The sequence below is a fragment of the Pseudophryne corroboree genome, chromosome 5, assembly GCF_028390025.1.
Source record: "Pseudophryne corroboree isolate aPseCor3 chromosome 5, aPseCor3.hap2, whole genome shotgun sequence".
NCBI lineage: Eukaryota > Metazoa > Chordata > Amphibia > Anura > Myobatrachidae > Pseudophryne > Pseudophryne corroboree.
In genome coordinates this window covers 532,460,413-532,480,524 of record NC_086448.1, presented here as the reverse complement: position 1 = coordinate 532,480,524, position 20,112 = coordinate 532,460,413, and the positions used below count along the sequence as shown (strand labels likewise).

The following is a 20,112-nucleotide window of genomic DNA, read 5'->3' as shown; positions in this document are numbered from 1 at the left end:
AGCGAGGACCATACCTAATTAAAAAACGTTTAATAACCTTTATTAATTAAAGGACACTTTTTGTTCAATTAGGCAGAGATTGGGATTAATCCAATGGAATGGCACATACCTCATATATCATCAGCTTGAGTCTGACATTCAGATATTCGAATATGGGGAAGATTCATATGTGTATAGAATCTAACTGGTTCGCAAGCATAAGGAACCTAATAAATTGATTAATTGGGTATTAATTATAAGAACACCTATGAGTTCATAAATAGACCCCTATCTTATTTTGACACCCATAATTATAACAATTCTGGTATCATTAATGTCTGATCACTAATGAACAGATCTCATGACTAACCCGTGTGGTTTCTATATATGATACAGAACAAAGCCACAGAATTGGCTATAACAAACACCAATGTTACCACTATACAACGATCCTCTACTTAATGATCTGATTATAACCAGCCATTTATTCATATTTGGAAAACCCAGGACTAATTGTATTAACCATCAGTATAGTGAACCCACATGATATGTTTATTAGGGAAACCCATCCTTTATGGACAGTATCACTGATCTATGATCGAATAATTAAAAGAAATTACTCAAAGTGCTACCCACAGGGGGTGTAGTTCATTAGTGCCAATCATTAAAGAAATCTCTATAATATAGCACATACCTCGTCGGTCAGCAGCTTGAACCTGACACTCAGAGACTCAGGAGTGAAGGCAATTCAAATGGGTATAATGTCTAACCAATTTAGAACACGTGGTAGACCTGGTAAATTAATTGGGTTGATATCAATTAGACCATCTATTAAAGTACCAGTATGGTACAAAGAGTTCCCACCCCCTGGAGAAACAAATACTCCTTTCACTTAGTAAGGGGAAGATCTATTAACTATAAAAATTATATAAGTGAGTGTATAACTCATACAACTTAGTTTCATATTCATGAATAAATCTGTCATATTTATATAGTGAATATATATATATAATTAGTGCATATCATATACTCTTTTAAAAATTACATTTATAAATGATTAGTGGTTAACCAGTCAATAAAATACATATAGCTGGTACAAAGTGTATACTAATAAATGGGACCACTTTCAAAGTTGATAATATACTATTGTAAAATCAAAAACAAAACCTTACCCTCCAGTGGTGCAGTGCTGACAGCCAAGTCTCTGTATAATGAGGCATTGGACCTGATAACCACCCTTTATAAAGGGAAAAGTGATTACATCACTTCCCTTGCAAAGTGATTGGTGCTCTATATATATGTGCTCCATTTACTATATTAGAATGGAGATTACTTAACCAAAAGTGCATAGATTTATAATTTTCAAATAATCAAACTAAGTGTATTAACGGTATTATTATGAGAATAACTCCTTAGGAGGAAATACCTAATTGATTAATATTACCCATAATGCTTTTCACTGTCTCTCTGGTTACTATTTAGGGAAACCAAACCTGGCTAAATGCCAGGAATAATGTTGGACACACCCCATCTCATTTAACTCAGTTTCATGTCCTACATATTAGACTGATCCCCTGTGGGTAATTCCCCTTGATCGTATTGCATGACGCTGGAGTGATAATAAATAAATAAATAAATGAAAGAAAATAAATAAATAAATAAATAAATAAATAAAAGTAAAATAAAAATAAAAATATAAATATAAAAATAAAAATGGAAATAAAAATAAAAAAACAAAAAATAAATAAATAAATAAATAAAAAATAAATAATAAAAATAAATAATAATAAAAAATATTTATAAAAAAAAATAAAAAAAAAAAAATATATATATATATATATATATAAAATATAACAATAAAAATAAAATATATATATATATATATATAGAAATAAACATAAACCTAAAAATAAGAATATTGATGAAAAAATTATAAATAATAAATGAAGAAATAAATAAATATAATAATGAGTTATAAACAAATATGTCTGATCTTTATATAAATAAATTAAGTCCTTTATGGTTAAACATGTACATGAGTGTATATATACTGGAAACGTGATGTATGTATGAAAAAAATGAATGAGATGGAGAGTTATCAACTTGAAAATGGCCCCACTTGTACACGTCTGTATGTCAAGTGGTAAAATTTAATAACCAATGATAAATACACCGGGGAAATCTTATGATTTTTAAAGATCTGACATTCAATTCCTCTACGTGCACATGATATATAATGAAACTATGTTACATTAGTATGAAAATTCAGTACTGGCCATTAACTACTCTGACAATATCTCCATCTCTACACACTAGATACACTTTATCTACATCAAAGGAATGCTATCATATCGATATTCTCATTCAACCCTTTCGGTATAAGAGTATTTAAAGTATAAATCCAGAAAGATTCCCTTCGAGCAAGCTGGAGGTCCCTATCTCCTCCCCTCTTATCTTCGGGTACATGTTCCACCACATTAAATGTTAAGCCCTGAATTTCGGACCTATGTTTTTCCTGGAAGTGCCTGGGGAGGCTATGATTCTGGACCTTATTCTTGATGTTTCGTAAGTGTTCCTGTATTCTAATTTTGAGACACCTCTTTGTTTTACCAATATAAGAGAGTTTGCAACTGCAATCTATCTTATAGATGACGTAATTGGTATTGCACGTAACAATGGACTTTAGTCTAAAAACCCTTTTAGTCTCATCTTTCCAGCAGAAACTCTTTTTGTCGATGAAGCGGCAACAATTGCACTTATTGCAGGGAAACAGCCCTGCTCTCTTCATGAGTGGGTGTTGGTTGGAATTATCATCTTTTTTCCGATGTTCTGTCTGTAATTGACTAGGAGCAAGGATACTTTTAAGGTTCTTAGATCTCCTAAAGACAATACTTGGTCTACTGGGTAGATGAGGCCCTAAAACTGGATCTTTAAGTAAAAGGTGCCAGTGTTTATTCATAATACGTTTGATAGTTTTGTTTTCTTGATTGAACTGTGTTACAAATGGTCTCTCTCCCCGGTGTCCATCCTGTATACGATCTCTCGTCATAAAGAGGCTGTTCCTGTCAATTTCGGAAGCACGGGCTTGGTCTATTCGTAGAGTCTTTTCACTGTAACCCCTATCTATGAACTGAAGAACTAATGATGATGACTGTTCCCAATATGCATCCATACTGCTGCAGTTTTTCCTAATCCGTATAAATTGGGAATATGGTACCGCAGTTTTCCACCGGGAAAGGTGGCAGCTGTCGGAAGGAATGAAACTATTGGCATCAGTTTTCTTGAAAAAGGTTTTAGTACTTAAAGAGCCATCTTCTTCAATTTTCAAAAGAACATCCAGGTAGTCAATGGCTACAGGGTGTTGTTTGTAAGTAAACTTGAGGTTATAATGATTAATTTGAATGTCAGATATAAAACTCGTCAGGGTTTCAACCTCACCGTCCCAGATGAAGATCAAGTCGTCAATGTATCGTTTGTAGAATTTGATGTTAGTACATCTAAAATCTCCATCCACATACAGAATTTCATTTTCCCAACAGTCCATATAGATGTTTGCATATGAAGGGGCGAACTTGGTACCCATCGCCGTACCCTGTTTCTGTAGATAGTATTTTTCTTGAAATTCAAAATAATTATGGTTAAGGACAAACCTAATACTATCCACAAGGAAATCTCTCTCTTCTCTGCTGACATTATGGTCTAAAATCAGGATCTTACTCACTGCTTCACATCCTTTATCGTGGGGGATGGATGTATAAAGTGCCTGTACATCCACCGTGACCCACCGGTATGTGGATTGCCATTGGAGGTCCCTGAGTGAATTCAGTAGACCGGTGGAGTCTTTCAAGTAGGACAGTTGTTTTTTTACATATGGTTGGAGTTTTAAATCCAGATAATGTGACAAACAGGATGTCAAGGAATCAACCCCTGCCACTATGGGTCTTCCTGGGGGAGGGATCGTGCCCTTGTGCACTTTAGGCAGATGGTAAAAAACTGGAATCCTCGGTTTCTTATTGTACAGATATTCGAATTCTTCCTTACACAGGATACCTCTGTTTTTAGCGGCATGTAGAAGATCGTAAAGATCCTCTACAAACTTTTCAGTAGGATCACCTATAAGCTGTTCATAGGTCCTAGTATCATTAATTTGACTCAAAGCCTCTTTGACATATGCCGACTTCTCTTGTAGTACCACCGCCCCTCCTTTATCTGCAGTTTTTATGATTATTTCATCATTATTCTTGAGTTGTTTAACCGCGAGTCTCTCTTGTGGAGTAAGGTTATCACAGAATCTGTCATCCTTGATTTTTAGTTTCCTGAAATCTTCTTTGACTGAGTCAAAGAAGAAGTCTATATGGTTACCTCTAGATTCCACCGGGTAGTACCTGGAAGGTGGTGCTACTAACGGTTTTTTTCTTGGTTCAAAGTCCAATTTCTGCACTGGGTTTTTCAAATAGTGTCTCTTCAAGGTTAAATTACGGACATATTTATTGAGATCAACATATAAGTTGAACTTGTCCACATGTTGGTTGGGAGCAAATTTTAGACCTTTATTCAGTACTGATGTCTGTGGGACTGATAATTTCTTTTCAGTAAGGTTGATGATGCTGGACTGGGCATTTCTCGTAGGAAGTTGATCGCTCTTCTTTTTTTGATGGGCGACCTTTCTTCCACCCCTTGTTCCTCTTCTCCTGGGTGTAGAAGCCTTTTCACCCCCTGAGGGGAATCCAACCTGGTATGTAGATGTTCTCGTTCTTGAAAATGTGGTAGATCCCCCCTCTTTTTCTCCCCTAAAAAAGTCCTTCCTTTGGGGGATACAGACCTACGAAATTCATATCCATTGTTGTATGAGGGTCTTCGGCGTTTACCCACAGGGGATTGATGGTGTTGGTATAATGGTTTCGTCCCATATCTACGTCTAGGTGATCGATAGGAATTTCTTCTCGTATAGTAATTTTCACCTTGTCTATTACGGTAGTTAGGAACATATTCACGTCTGAATACTTCATTATCATAATCCTCAGTGAGTTTTCTTCGTCTAGCTTGGACATGATAGTCTCTTTGATAGGGTTTATTAGTGACGTTACTACTCCAATCATGTACCTTTCCATTTATATAATCTAATTTATCCCTCGCAAACTTCTTTTGTTTGCGTGTGATGATCTCTTTTTCAAGAGAGTCCAACTTCTGCTGAAGATCCACAACATCCCTCTTAAAATCCTCATCATCATTAAATTTATTCAAAATAACCTCCAATTCATTGAGATCCACCTCTAAAGTGTCCAACTCTTTCTTTCTTTCTAATATAATAAGTTCCACTAATTTTGCCGCACTATCATCCAATATTTTATTCCAATTTTTATTAAACTCTTCATTGTTAGATCCCATGATTGGAGTTTTATTTAACCTCAGACCTCTTGGAACACGTCCAACTTCCAGATATTTTTCAAGTGTTATGAGGTCGTACCAGCTTTTAAGTTCTCTAGTGGCCAACTTCTCCATCTTATTGAGTAGATGGTAATACTCATCTGCATCCTCCTCAATTTGCTCCATATCCTGTCCTTCTTCTAAGAAAATTGTTTTGCATTTTAAGCTTCTACCTTTGCGGTCACTAAATAACGGCATGTTGTTAAGCTGCAAATGGAGAGTAGCTAACAGAAATGCAAAATATGACAAGAATTACTCTCCCACTGCGCTATTTCAAATAAAACACTAAAATTAATTAATTATATGGCTGCCTGTATCCTCTAAGTTCCCTGTTAGGAGGAACTAAATGTGTGAAAATATGAAACGAAATAGAGGAGATGGCGCCAAGGGAGTTATATCAACGCCCTACCTAAAAACGGACCCTTACAGTACTCTCCGGATAAATTACGTCAGATAACAAATACTAACATAAAAATTTATTAAAACAACATATAAACCCGACACAAATGTTCATAAGTATACAGAGTTGATACATTTACATTTGTCGCACAATTTGAACAATCAGTTTGTAGTGATGAGGAAAAAGCGTAGATATATCACTACGATTTCCTCCTTCTCCTTATTGTAGATTCGGAGGTAACATCAGATAATAGATAGATAAATAACCCAACGCGTTTCGTCTTGTTCCAAGACTTCATCAGGGGTAAAATCTACAATTGTAGAATAATAAGTCAAAACAAATACATAGCAATAAGCATCTTACACTCACATATAACATGACATATTGGTATCAAAAGAACATGACATAGCAACATGAGGAGGAAAACAGAATAAATAACATGAAGAAAGAGGGAAAAAAGAGAACCAAAAAAGCACAGGTTGTGAAAAACATACCTCTTCATTTCAGAACATATTGTCAGCACATAAAAGGTCATTCAAAGATGTATGAACAACGTTTCAATATTTCAATGGGACTTGATTGATACAGCGAGGACCATACCTAATTAAAAAACGTTTAATAACCTTTATTAATTAAAGGACACTTTTTGTTCAATTAGGCAGAGATTGGGATTAATCCAATGGAATGGCACATACCTCATATATCATCAGCTTGAGTCTGACATTCAGATATTCGAATATGGGGAAGATTCATATGTGTATAGAATCTAACTGGTTCGCAAGCATAAGGAACCTAATAAATTGATTAATTGGGTATTAATTATAAGAACACCTATGAGTTCATAAATAGACCCCTATCTTATTTTGACACCCATAATTATAACAATTCTGGTATCATTAATGTCTGATCACTAATGAACAGATCTCATGACTAACCCGTGTGGTTTCTATATATGATACAGAACAAAGCCACAGAATTGGCTATAACAAACACCAATGTTACCACTATACAACGATCCTCTACTTAATGATCTGATTATAACCAGCCATTTATTCATATTTGGAAAACCCAGGACTAATTGTATTAACCATCAGTATAGTGAACCCACATGATATGTTTATTAGGGAAACCCATCCTTTATGGACAGTATCACTGATCTATGATCGAATAATTAAAAGAAATTACTCAAAGTGCTACCCACAGGGGGTGTAGTTCATTAGTGCCAATCATTAAAGAAATCTCTATAATATAGCACATACCTCGTCGGTCAGCAGCTTGAACCTGACACTCAGAGACTCAGGAGTGAAGGCAATTCAAATGGGTATAATGTCTAACCAATTTAGAACACGTGGTAGACCTGGTAAATTAATTGGGTTGATATCAATTAGACCATCTATTAAAGTACCAGTATGGTACAAAGAGTTCCCACCCCCTGGAGAAACAAATACTCCTTTCACTTAGTAAGGGGAAGATCTATTAACTATAAAAATTATATAAGTGAGTGTATAACTCATACAACTTAGTTTCATATTCATGAATAAATCTGTCATATTTATATAGTGAATATATATATATAATTAGTGCATATCATATACTCTTTTAAAAATTACATTTATAAATGATTAGTGGTTAACCAGTCAATAAAATACATATAGCTGGTACAAAGTGTATACTAATAAATGGGACCACTTTCAAAGTTGATAATATACTATTGTAAAATCAAAAACAAAACCTTACCCTCCAGTGGTGCAGTGCTGACAGCCAAGTCTCTGTATAATGAGGCATTGGACCTGATAACCACCCTTTATAAAGGGAAAAGTGATTACATCACTTCCCTTGCAAAGTGATTGGTGCTCTATATATATGTGCTCCATTTACTATATTAGAATGGAGATTACTTAACCAAAAGTGCATAGATTTATAATTTTCAAATAATCAAACTAAGTGTATTAACGGTATTATTATGAGAATAACTCCTTAGGAGGAAATACCTAATTGATTAATATTACCCATAATGCTTTTCACTGTCTCTCTGGTTACTATTTAGGGAAACCAAACCTGGCTAAATGCCAGGAATAATGTTGGACACACCCCATCTCATTTAACTCAGTTTCATGTCCTACATATTAGACTGATCCCCTGTGGGTAATTCCCCTTGATCGTATTGCATGACGCTGGAGTGATAATAAATAAATAAATAAATGAAAGAAAATAAATAAATAAATAAATAAATAAAAGTAAAATAAAAATATAAATATAAAAATAAAAATGGAAATAAAAATAAAAAAACAAAAAATAAATAAATAAATAAATAAAAAATAAATAATAAAAATAAATAATAATAAAAAATATTTATAAAAAAAAATAAAAAAAATATACATATATATATATAAAATATAACAATAAAAATAAAATATATATATATATATATATATATAGAAATAAACATAAACCTAAAAATAAGAATATTGATGAAAAAATTATAAATAATAAATGAAGAAATAAATAAATATAATAATGAGTTATAAACAAATATGTCTGATCTTTATATAAATAAATTAAGTCCTTTATGGTTAAACATGTACATGAGTGTATATATACTGGAAACGTGATGTATGTATGAAAAAAATGAATGAGATGGAGAGTTATCAACTTGAAAATGGCCCCACTTGTACACGTCTGTATGTCAAGTGGTAAAATTTAATAACCAATGATAAATACACCGGGGAAATCTTATGATTTTTAAAGATCTGACATTCAATTCCTCTACGTGCACATGATATATAATGAAACTATGTTACATTAGTATGAAAATTCAGTACTGGCCATTAACTACTCTGACAATATCTCCATCTCTACACACTAGATACACTTTATCTACATCAAAGGAATGCTATCATATCGATATTCTCATTCAACCCTTTCGGTATAAGAGTATTTAAAGTATAAATCCAGAAAGATTCCCTTCGAGCAAGCTGGAGGTCCCTATCTCCTCCCCTCTTATCTTCGGGTACATGTTCCACCACATTAAATGTTAAGCCCTGAATTTCGGACCTATGTTTTTCCTGGAAGTGCCTGGGGAGGCTATGATTCTGGACCTTATTCTTGATGTTTCGTAAGTGTTCCTGTATTCTAATTTTGAGACACCTCTTTGTTTTACCAATATAAGAGAGTTTGCAACTGCAATCTATCTTATAGATGACGTAATTGGTATTGCACGTAACAATGGACTTTAGTCTAAAAACCCTTTTAGTCTCATCTTTCCAGCAGAAACTCTTTTTGTCGATGAAGCGGCAACAATTGCACTTATTGCAGGGAAACAGCCCTGCTCTCTTCATGAGTGGGTGTTGGTTGGAATTATCATCTTTTTTCCGATGTTCTGTCTGTAATTGACTAGGAGCAAGGATACTTTTAAGGTTCTTAGATCTCCTAAAGACAATACTTGGTCTACTGGGTAGATGAGGCCCTAAAACTGGATCTTTAAGTAAAAGGTGCCAGTGTTTATTCATAATACGTTTGATAGTTTTGTTTTCTTGATTGAACTGTGTTACAAATGGTCTCTCTCCCCGGTGTCCATCCTGTATACGATCTCTCGTCATAAAGAGGCTGTTCCTGTCAATTTCGGAAGCACGGGCTTGGTCTATTCGTAGAGTCTTTTCACTGTAACCCCTATCTATGAACTGAAGAACTAATGATGATGACTGTTCCCAATATGCATCCATACTGCTGCAGTTTTTCCTAATCCGTATAAATTGGGAATATGGTACCGCAGTTTTCCACCGGGAAAGGTGGCAGCTGTCGGAAGGAATGAAACTATTGGCATCAGTTTTCTTGAAAAAGGTTTTAGTACTTAAAGAGCCATCTTCTTCAATTTTCAAAAGAACATCCAGGTAGTCAATGGCTACAGGGTGTTGTTTGTAAGTAAACTTGAGGTTATAATGATTAATTTGAATGTCAGATATAAAACTCGTCAGGGTTTCAACCTCACCGTCCCAGATGAAGATCAAGTCGTCAATGTATCGTTTGTAGAATTTGATGTTAGTACATCTAAAATCTCCATCCACATACAGAATTTCATTTTCCCAACAGTCCATATAGATGTTTGCATATGAAGGGGCGAACTTGGTACCCATCGCCGTACCCTGTTTCTGTAGATAGTATTTTTCTTGAAATTCAAAATAATTATGGTTAAGGACAAACCTAATACTATCCACAAGGAAATCTCTCTCTTCTCTGCTGACATTATGGTCTAAAATCAGGATCTTACTCACTGCTTCACATCCTTTATCGTGGGGGATGGATGTATAAAGTGCCTGTACATCCACCGTGACCCACCGGTATGTGGATTGCCATTGGAGGTCCCTGAGTGAATTCAGTAGACCGGTGGAGTCTTTCAAGTAGGACAGTTGTTTTTTTACATATGGTTGGAGTTTTAAATCCAGATAATGTGACAAACAGGATGTCAAGGAATCAACCCCTGCCACTATGGGTCTTCCTGGGGGAGGGATCGTGCCCTTGTGCACTTTAGGCAGATGGTAAAAAACTGGAATCCTCGGTTTCTTATTGTACAGATATTCGAATTCTTCCTTACACAGGATACCTCTGTTTTTAGCGGCATGTAGAAGATCGTAAAGATCCTCTACAAACTTTTCGGTAGGATCACCTATAAGCTGTTCATAGGTCCTAGTATCATTAATTTGACTCAAAGCCTCTTTGACATATGCCGACTTCTCTTGTAGTACCACCGCCCCTCCTTTATCTGCAGTTTTTATGATTATTTCATCATTATTCTTGAGTTGTTTAACCGCGAGTCTCTCTTGTGGAGTAAGGTTATCACAGAATCTGTCATCCTTGATTTTTAGTTTCCTGAAATCTTCTTTGACTGAGTCAAAGAAGAAGTCTATATGGTTACCTCTAGATTCCACCGGGTAGTACCTGGAAGGTGGTGCTACTAACGGTTTTTTTCTTGGTTCAAAGTCCAATTTCTGCACTGGGTTTTTCAAATAGTGTCTCTTCAAGGTTAAATTACGGACATATTTATTGAGATCAACATATAAGTTGAACTTGTCCACATGTTGGTTGGGAGCAAATTTTAGACCTTTATTCAGTACTGATGTCTGTGGGACTGATAATTTCTTTTCAGTAAGGTTGATGATGCTGGACTGGGCATTTCTCGTAGGAAGTTGATCGCTCTTCTTTTTTTGATGGGCGACCTTTCTTCCACCCCTTGTTCCTCTTCTCCTGGGTGTAGAAGCCTTTTCACCCCCTGAGGGGAATCCAACCTGGTATGTAGATGTTCTCGTTCTTGAAAATGTGGTAGATCCCCCCTCTTTTTCTCCCCTAAAAAAGTCCTTCCTTTGGGGGATACAGACCTACGAAATTCATATCCATTGTTGTATGAGGGTCTTCGGCGTTTACCCACAGGGGATTGATGGTGTTGGTATAATGGTTTCGTCCCATATCTACGTCTAGGTGATCGATAGGAATTTCTTCTCGTATAGTAATTTTCACCTTGTCTATTACGGTAGTTAGGAACATATTCACGTCTGAATACTTCATTATCATAATCCTCAGTGAGTTTTCTTCGTCTAGCTTGGACATGATAGTCTCTTTGATAGGGTTTATTAGTGACGTTACTACTCCAATCATGTACCTTTCCATTTATATAATCTAATTTATCCCTCGCAAACTTCTTTTGTTTGCGTGTGATGATCTCTTTTTCAAGAGAGTCCAACTTCTGCTGAAGATCCACAACATCCCTCTTAAAATCCTCATCATCATTAAATTTATTCAAAATAACCTCCAATTCATTGAGATCCACCTCTAAAGTGTCCAACTCTTTCTTTCTTTCTAATATAATAAGTTCCACTAATTTTGCCGCACTATCATCCAATATTTTATTCCAATTTTTATTAAACTCTTCATTGTTAGATCCCATGATTGGAGTTTTATTTAACCTCAGACCTCTTGGAACACGTCCAACTTCCAGATATTTTTCAAGTGTTATGAGGTCGTACCAGCTTTTAAGTTCTCTAGTGGCCAACTTCTCCATCTTATTGAGTAGATGGTAATACTCATCTGCATCCTCCTCAATTTGCTCCATATCCTGTCCTTCTTCTAAGAAAATTGTTTTGCATTTTAAGCTTCTACCTTTGCGGTCACTAAATAACGGCATGTTGTTAAGCTGCAAATGGAGAGTAGCTAACAGAAATGCAAAATATGACAAGAATTACTCTCCCACTGCGCTATTTCAAATAAAACACTAAAATTAATTAATTATATGGCTGCCTGTATCCTCTAAGTTCCCTGTTAGGAGGAACTAAATGTGTGAAAATATGAAACGAAATAGAGGAGATGGCGCCAAGGGAGTTATATCAACGCCCTACCTAAAAACGGACCCTTACAGTACTCTCCGGATAAATTACGTCAGATAACAAATACTAACATAAAAATTTATTAAAACAACATATAAACCCGACACAAATGTTCATAAGTATACAGAGTTGATACATTTACATTTGTCGCACAATTTGAACAATCAGTTTGTAGTGATGAGGAAAAAGCGTAGATATATCACTACGATTTCCTCCTTCTCCTTATTGTAGATTCGGAGGTAACATCAGATAATAGATAGATAAATAACCCAACGCGTTTCGTCTTGTTCCAAGACTTCATCAGGGGTAAAATCTACAATTGTAGAATAATAAGTCAAAACAAATACATAGCAATAAGCATCTTACACTCACATATAACATGACATATTGGTATCAAAAGAACATGACATAGCAACATGAGGAGGAAAACAGAATAAATAACATGAAGAAAGAGGGAAAAAAGAGAACCAAAAAAGCACAGGTTGTGAAAAACATACCTATTCATTTCAGAACATATTGTCAGCACATAAAAGGTCATTCAAAGATGTATGAACAACGTTTCAATATTTCAATGGGACTTGATTGATACAGCGAGGACCATACCTAATTAAAAAACGTTTAATAACCTTTATTAATTAAAGGACACTTTTTGTTCAATTAGGCAGAGATTGGGATTAATCCAATGGAATGGCACATACCTCATATATCATCAGCTTGAGTCTGACATTCAGATATTCGAATATGGGGAAGATTCATATGTGTATAGAATCTAACTGGTTCGCAAGCATAAGGAACCTAATAAATTGATTAATTGGGTATTAATTATAAGAACACCTATGAGTTCATAAATAGACCCCTATCTTATTTTGACACCCATAATTATAACAATTCTGGTATCATTAATGTCTGATCACTAATGAACAGATCTCATGACTAACCCGTGTGGTTTCTATATATGATACAGAACAAAGCCACAGAATTGGCTATAACAAACACCAATGTTACCACTATACAACGATCCTCTACTTAATGATCTGATTATAACCAGCCATTTATTCATATTTGGAAAACCCAGGACTAATTGTATTAACCATCAGTATAGTGAACCCACATGATATGTTTATTAGGGAAACCCATCCTTTATGGACAGTATCACTGATCTATGATCGAATAATTAAAAGAAATTACTCAAAGTGCTACCCACAGGGGGTGTAGTTCATTAGTGCCAATCATTAAAGAAATCTCTATAATATAGCACATACCTCGTCGGTCAGCAGCTTGAACCTGACACTCAGAGACTCAGGAGTGAAGGCAATTCAAATGGGTATAATGTCTAACCAATTTAGAACACGTGGTAGACCTGGTAAATTAATTGGGTTGATATCAATTAGACCATCTATTAAAGTACCAGTATGGTACAAAGAGTTCCCACCCCCTGGAGAAACAAATACTCCTTTCACTTAGTAAGGGGAAGATCTATTAACTATAAAAATTATATAAGTGAGTGTATAACTCATACAACTTAGTTTCATATTCATGAATAAATCTGTCATATTTATATAGTGAATATATATATATAATTAGTGCATATCATATACTCTTTTAAAAATTACATTTATAAATGATTAGTGGTTAACCAGTCAATAAAATACATATAGCTGGTACAAAGTGTATACTAATAAATGGGACCACTTTCAAAGTTGATAATATACTATTGTAAAATCAAAAACAAAACCTTACCCTCCAGTGGTGCAGTGCTGACAGCCAAGTCTCTGTATAATGAGGCATTGGACCTGATAACCACCCTTTATAAAGGGAAAAGTGATTACATCACTTCCCTTGCAAAGTGATTGGTGCTCTATATATATGTGCTCCATTTACTATATTAGAATGGAGATTACTTAACCAAAAGTGCATAGATTTATAATTTTCAAATAATCAAACTAAGTGTATTAACGGTATTATTATGAGAATAACTCCTTAGGAGGAAATACCTAATTGATTAATATTACCCATAATGCTTTTCACTGTCTCTCTGGTTACTATTTAGGGAAACCAAACCTGGCTAAATGCCAGGAATGATGTTGGACACACCCCATCTCATTTAACTCAGTTTCATGTCCTACATATTAGACTGATCCCCTGTGGGTAATTCCCCTTGATCGTATTGCATGACGCTGGAGTGATAATAAATAAATAAATAAATGAAAGAAAATAAATAAATAAATAAATAAAAGTAAAATAAAAATAAAAATATAAATATAAAAATAAAAATGGAAATAAAAATAAAAAAACAAAAAATAAATAAATAAATAAATAAAAAATAAATAATAAAAATAAATAATAATAAAAAATATTTCTAAAAAAAAAAAAAAATATATATATATATATATATAAAATATAACAATAAAAATAAAATATATATATATATATATATAGAAATAAACATAAACCTAAAAATAAGAATATTGATGAAAAAATTATAAATAATAAATGAAGAAATAAATAAATATAATAATGAGTTATAAACAAATATGTCTGATCTTTATATAAATAAATTAAGTCCTTTATGGTTAAACATGTACATGAGTGTATATATACTGGAAACGTGATGTATGTATGAAAAAAATGAATGAGATGTATATGCCACAAGTATGCCAACTTTAAATTTGGTCCACTGAGTTTTTCTATATGCTGTGAGAGGGGTGCCCAGCGTACAAATTAGAGCATAATGTCTATTTTCTCAAAGATGATGAGCTCACTCTCACCATAAAATTAAACAGGTCACAAATGGTTATTAGGGAGAGGGGATCTTATTCCCAGTTTAAAGCTGTAACTGGAGTATTATATTTGGAAGCAAAATACGTAATCAACAAGATTTAGCATGAGATCAAAATCATTTCTTTTGAAAAGCAATATAAAAAATGTGAAGCATCCAGTGAGTAAATATAGTAACAGAGTTAATGGAGCACAAAATCATTTTTCTGAAAGCACTCAGCTTATCTGATTCCATACCAAAGTCTTTTCTGATGTTGTGTTTCCTTGCATGCTGCATCTATCTGGCTTACACGAGACAAGAAATATGTGCTAGGTCTACACAGTACTCACATTAGGACATTACTAAAAATCCAGAGCCATAGACTGTATCTTATTAAAAATGTATTTATACACGCACGCACGCACGCACGCACACAAACATAAGTTATTTGCAATTTTTTTATTGTGTCCACATAGTCACATAAGGCCAAAAGATGTTACCTTTATGCATTTTTGTCCTACAGTCATTTGGAATACATACAGTGGAATGCGTTTAGTATCCCGGCTGTTGGAATGCCGGCGGTCATGTGACCAATGCCGGAATCCCGACACCACTCATAACACCGGTGCCAGATCACCAACAGCCGAAGGGGGAAGGTTAGGGTTAGGCACTAGGGGCGTTAGGGTTAGGCACTAGGGGGGCTAGGGTTAGGCACTATGGCCCTCATTCCGAGTTGATCGCTCGCTAGCTGCTTTTAGCAGCATTGCACACGCTAAGCCGCCGCCCTCTAGGAGTGTATCTTAGCTTAGCAGAAGTGCGAACGAAAGATTAGCAGAACAGTGCTGAAATTTTTCCCTGCAGTTTCAGAGTAGCTGCAGACCTACTCCTTCCTTGCGATCACTTCAGTCTGTTTAGTTCCTGCTTTGACGTCACAAACACGCCCTGCGTTCGGCCAGCCACTCCCCCGTTTCCCCAGGCACGCCTGCGTTTTTACCTGACACGCCTGCGTTTTTTAGCACACTCCCGGAAAACGGTCAGTTACCACCCAGAAACACCCACTTCCTGTCAATCACTCACCAATTAGCAGAGCGACTGAAAAGCGTTGCTCGACCTTGTGTAAAACTGCATAGTTTTGTGTGAAAGTATTTCGCGCGTGTGTACTGCGGCCCGTACGCAAGTGCAGAAATGCCGCTTTTTAGCCTGATCGCTGTGCTGCGAACAACGGCAGCTAGCGATCAACTCAGAATGACCCCCTATTGGGGGTTAGTCTTAGCCACCACCCCCCGAGAATGAACCCTAGCCGACACTCCCAGACGGTTAGCCCTAGCCGCCCACCCCCGAGGGTTAGGGTAGGGGATCGGGGGACGGGGGTTTGGAAATACTTACCCCCTCCGATGTTGGGATCTTCAATGTTGGGATCCCATGGTCGGTCATGTGTCCCGAGATATAGTATGTATTCTTGTACAGTACATGGGGCCTTATTCAGAGCTGTACACTAATGCATTTGCAGCTGCAATCCTGTACGCAGTTAATGTGCGGAAATACTAATCTGACACCAATTGGAAATGGGAGAAGACGCCCACCGGCAGCCTTGTAAATATCAGGATCAACGCTCACAGACAGATGTCATTCACAGATGGTATCTGAGTAGCCTTGTGGTCACACAGAATGGCCGTAAAATGCAGGCGCCATGTTTTCTGCATACGGGATCACAGTTGTAGGCTGATACATGCCCCGTGACAAACCTGTGTTTTTGCCGCCACTCCTACGCTTCCTCCCACAAATGCTTCCTGACAATCGCTTTGCAAATAAATCTTCACTGCACATGGTACAATAAGGTACTTTGACGCATGTGCAGTGGAGGATTGCCAATAATCACTCAAATGCGGAATCACCGGCATAGCTTACAACTCTGAGTCAGGCCCATGTGTTTATAACGTCATACATTTTTTGCATCTGTCTCCAGGATGGTGGAATAGGTCTACACTATCATGTACAGAAGCTTTCTCACTGTACACAGGAGGTTGTGCTCTAGGGTATACACTGAATTGGTGGAATATGATTACACTGCCATTTACAGCAGCTTTCTCACTGTATGTGGGAGGGGGGGTTGTGCGCTAGGGTATACACTGAACTGGTGGAATAGGATTACAGTGCTGTATAGAGAAGCCTTCTCACTGTATGTGGGGGGGGGGGGTTGTACGCTAGGGTATACACTGAATTGGTGGAATAGGATTACACTGCCATTTACAGCAGCTTTCTCACTGTATCACTGTATGTGTGTGTGTGTGGGGGGGGGGGGGGGGTAGTGCGCTAGGGTATACACTGTATTTGTGGGACAGGATTACAGTGCTGTATAGAGCAGCCTTCTCACTGTATGTGTGTGTGTGGGGGGGGGGGGGGGTGTTGTACCCTAGGGTATACACTGTATTGGTGGAATAGGATTACAGTGCTGTATAGAGCAGCCTTCTCACTGTATGTGGGGGGGGGGGGTTGTGCACTAGGGTATACACTGAATTGGTGGAATAAGATTACACTGTCATATACAGCCGCTTTCTCACTGTACATGGGGGGATGTACGTTAGGGAATTGCCCAAATCTGAGGCAATTAGATATTGCATTGTGAACAATAAGATTGTCACCCATCCATTATATGCTCCCCACTCTAAAGTGTACCATTGCAGGATGTGTGTAATCTAATACAATATTATATTCCCTATAAGTCACTTGCAGTGATGGTTCCAGTGGTGTGGTGCAGTGTAGTCCAAAGTTCAAAGAGGGGAGCTACACCAACTGCCAGTGAGTCATTTTGGATGACAGTTGGTGGCAGTTGGTGTGGCTCCCCTATTTGAACTTTGGACTGCGCTGCAGCATCATCTCTGGAACCGCCACTGGCACTTGCCCATAAATTGGTATCAGCTATTGCAAACACTGAATATCATTCCCTGATGACAACTGTATTAATTTTTTTAATAAAAAGGCGCCCGGTTTTTAACACGGCTTGGACCTGGGATACTGAGATTGAAGTCGGGTTTTCTGTACCTACCCCCCGTTCACGCATGGGTGATGACCCAGGTTATTCTTGGGTCGTCACCCTCACTCTGGACCTGGGTCTTGTAGTGACTCGGGTCTTTTGGCTTAAAGTGGCATGAAAACCCGTGTCATACCTTTCACACACAACCCGGAGCAATCCTGGCCAGTTGCAGGGTCGCGGACCCAGGACTGTCAACCTAGGTCAGACCCTTTTAGACATAAGCAGGACCGTAGTCAATACACGTGTACCAGAACAAAACTGTGTATTTGGCTTATGTCTGAAAGGGGTATAGGTTGTATTGCAATAGAAACCAATGGGTATTCCTAATCTATGTACATATGAATGTACATAGGTATGTCACACCTGTAGAACTGGTACATATGCCCTCTCCTCTAGTAGGTGTGTTTCAAAAAACTGTCTGATTAGGTAGTGTATGTGCTCTCTCTAGAAAAAATCAACCATATCCTATACCTAAATGTTTGACCAATGGCCAGCAGAATTCTAGTCTGATATAACCTTCAGTGATTGAACTGATTGCGTGTGATATTTTGGTTGTTCAATGGATACAGGAAGGAGCTTGTCCCAATGGCTGTGTTCAGTGGCAGTTTTACCTATGGGCTCCAGGACTGCAGCCCCCCCCCCCCCCCCCCCCCAAAAGGTAAAATCTGCCACCCAGCACATTGACAGTGAAGCCAGATGCAGTCCTTGAGACTACACTGGCTTCACTATGACTGGCAGTGACTTCCTATTCAGTCCCATTGGGAGGTGTTTCCTCCCTCTGGGACTGCCAGACCCTGGAGGAAGCCTGCTCCCTGCCTCATCAGCCTTAGCCGGCTTCTATGGGCTGCAGCCGATGCAGTCTGTGGAAGCCGGGGTTTTGTGCATGTGCAGTGCCATTGCTGCTACTGCGCATGCCCTGGATCCTGGCATCTTTGAACTGTACATAGCACAAGTGCCGGTACCCAGGCGGCTGCTGTGGTGGGGGCAGGAAGGGGGAGACTCGGCAGTAGTGGCTGCCCTCCTCCTCCAACAAGGTAGGAGCCACCACTAGCTGTATTGTTAATAAGTCTCCAGTGAAGTGTCCTTTAAAACATTTTTTGCAAAAGTCTATGTGATCCAATAATACTCCTAAAAAGAATCCACTGTGTCTATTCAGTTCTTTACATTTGCTCCTTCATCTTGCTTCAGTTCATACCAGCACACCACCTCAGATTAATACAGAGTGCATAGTATCATGGATTATTTAGAACATGATAATGTAGACAAGATGGTGTTACTTACCCGGAATGTTCTGTTATGTTTGCTGGTCCTGAGATGTCTGTTGGTGTGCTGCAGTCTGCGGGAAGTGTGGGTTAAGTAGAGATGTGCGGCTGGCACTTTTCATGTTTTGTGTTTTGGTTCTAATTCCACTTTCGTATTTTGGTTTTGGCTTGGTTTTGCCAAAACCACCCTTTTGAGTTTTGGTTTTGGTTTGGGGTCTGGATGATTTTTTTAAAAAAAACATGAAAACAGCTAAAAATCACAGAGTTTGGGGGTAATTTTGCTCCTACGTTATTATTAACCTAAATAACAATCATTTACACTCATTTCCAGTCTATTCTGAACACCTCACACCTCACAATATTGTTTTTAGGCCAAAAGGTTGCACCGAGGTTGCTGGATGACTAAGCTAAGCGACACAAGTGGACAACACAAACACCTGGCCCATCTAGGCGTGGCACTGCAGTGTCAGACAGGAGGGCAGATATAAAAAAAGGCCCCAAACAGCACATCATGCAAAGAAGAAAAAGAAATGCAATGAGGTAGTTGTATGACTAAGCCAAGCGACACAAACAATTGGCCCATCTAGGCGTGGCACTGCAGTGGCAGACAGGAGGGCAGATATAAAAAAAGGCCCCAAACAGCACATCATGTAAAGAAGACAAAGAATTGCAATGAGGTAGTTGTATGACTAAGCCAAGCGACATAAACAATTGGCCCATAAAGGCGTGGCACTGCAGTGGCAGACAGGAGGGCAGAAGAAAAGCCCCCTAACAGCACATGATGCAAAGAAGAAAAAAAGGTGCACCTAGGTTGCTGTATGACTAAGCTAAGCGACACAACCACCTGGCCCATCTAGTAGTGTCACGCAGTGGCTGAA

At 37.4% G+C, this 20,112-nt stretch overlaps 3 long non-coding RNA genes across 4 annotated transcripts in view; all 3 read right to left on the bottom strand.

Moving 5' to 3' along the window:
- LOC134929191 (uncharacterized) overlaps positions 1-1,053 on the bottom strand; it is a 1,411-nt gene extending 358 nt beyond the window's left edge. The window contains exons 1-2 of the long non-coding RNA XR_010178365.1: positions 674-1,053; positions 1-206 (exon numbers count right to left, since the gene is read on the bottom strand). The exon at positions 1-206 is cut by the window's left edge and continues 92 nt beyond it. This is a non-coding gene — a long non-coding RNA (uncharacterized LOC134929191). The remainder of the gene's footprint in view (positions 207-673) is intronic.
- A 4,981-nt stretch (positions 1,054-6,034) lies between these two features.
- Positions 6,035-7,445, bottom strand: LOC134929190 (uncharacterized). The gene is made up of 3 exons (XR_010178364.1): positions 7,066-7,445; positions 6,301-6,598; positions 6,035-6,116 (listed from the first exon to the last, which is right to left on the bottom strand). It is a non-coding gene; the product is annotated as an uncharacterized LOC134929190 (long non-coding RNA).
- A 4,964-nt stretch (positions 7,446-12,409) lies between these two features.
- On the bottom strand, positions 12,410-13,822 carry LOC134929189 (uncharacterized). Of its 2 annotated transcripts, XR_010178363.1 has the most exons (4): positions 13,443-13,822; positions 12,879-12,975; positions 12,678-12,783; positions 12,410-12,493 (listed from the first exon to the last, which is right to left on the bottom strand). It is a non-coding gene; the product is annotated as an uncharacterized LOC134929189 (long non-coding RNA). The 2 variants fall into 2 exon arrangements; XR_010178362.1 differs by having other exon boundaries at positions 12,879-13,822.
- Positions 13,823-20,112: the final 6,290 nt, after the last annotated feature.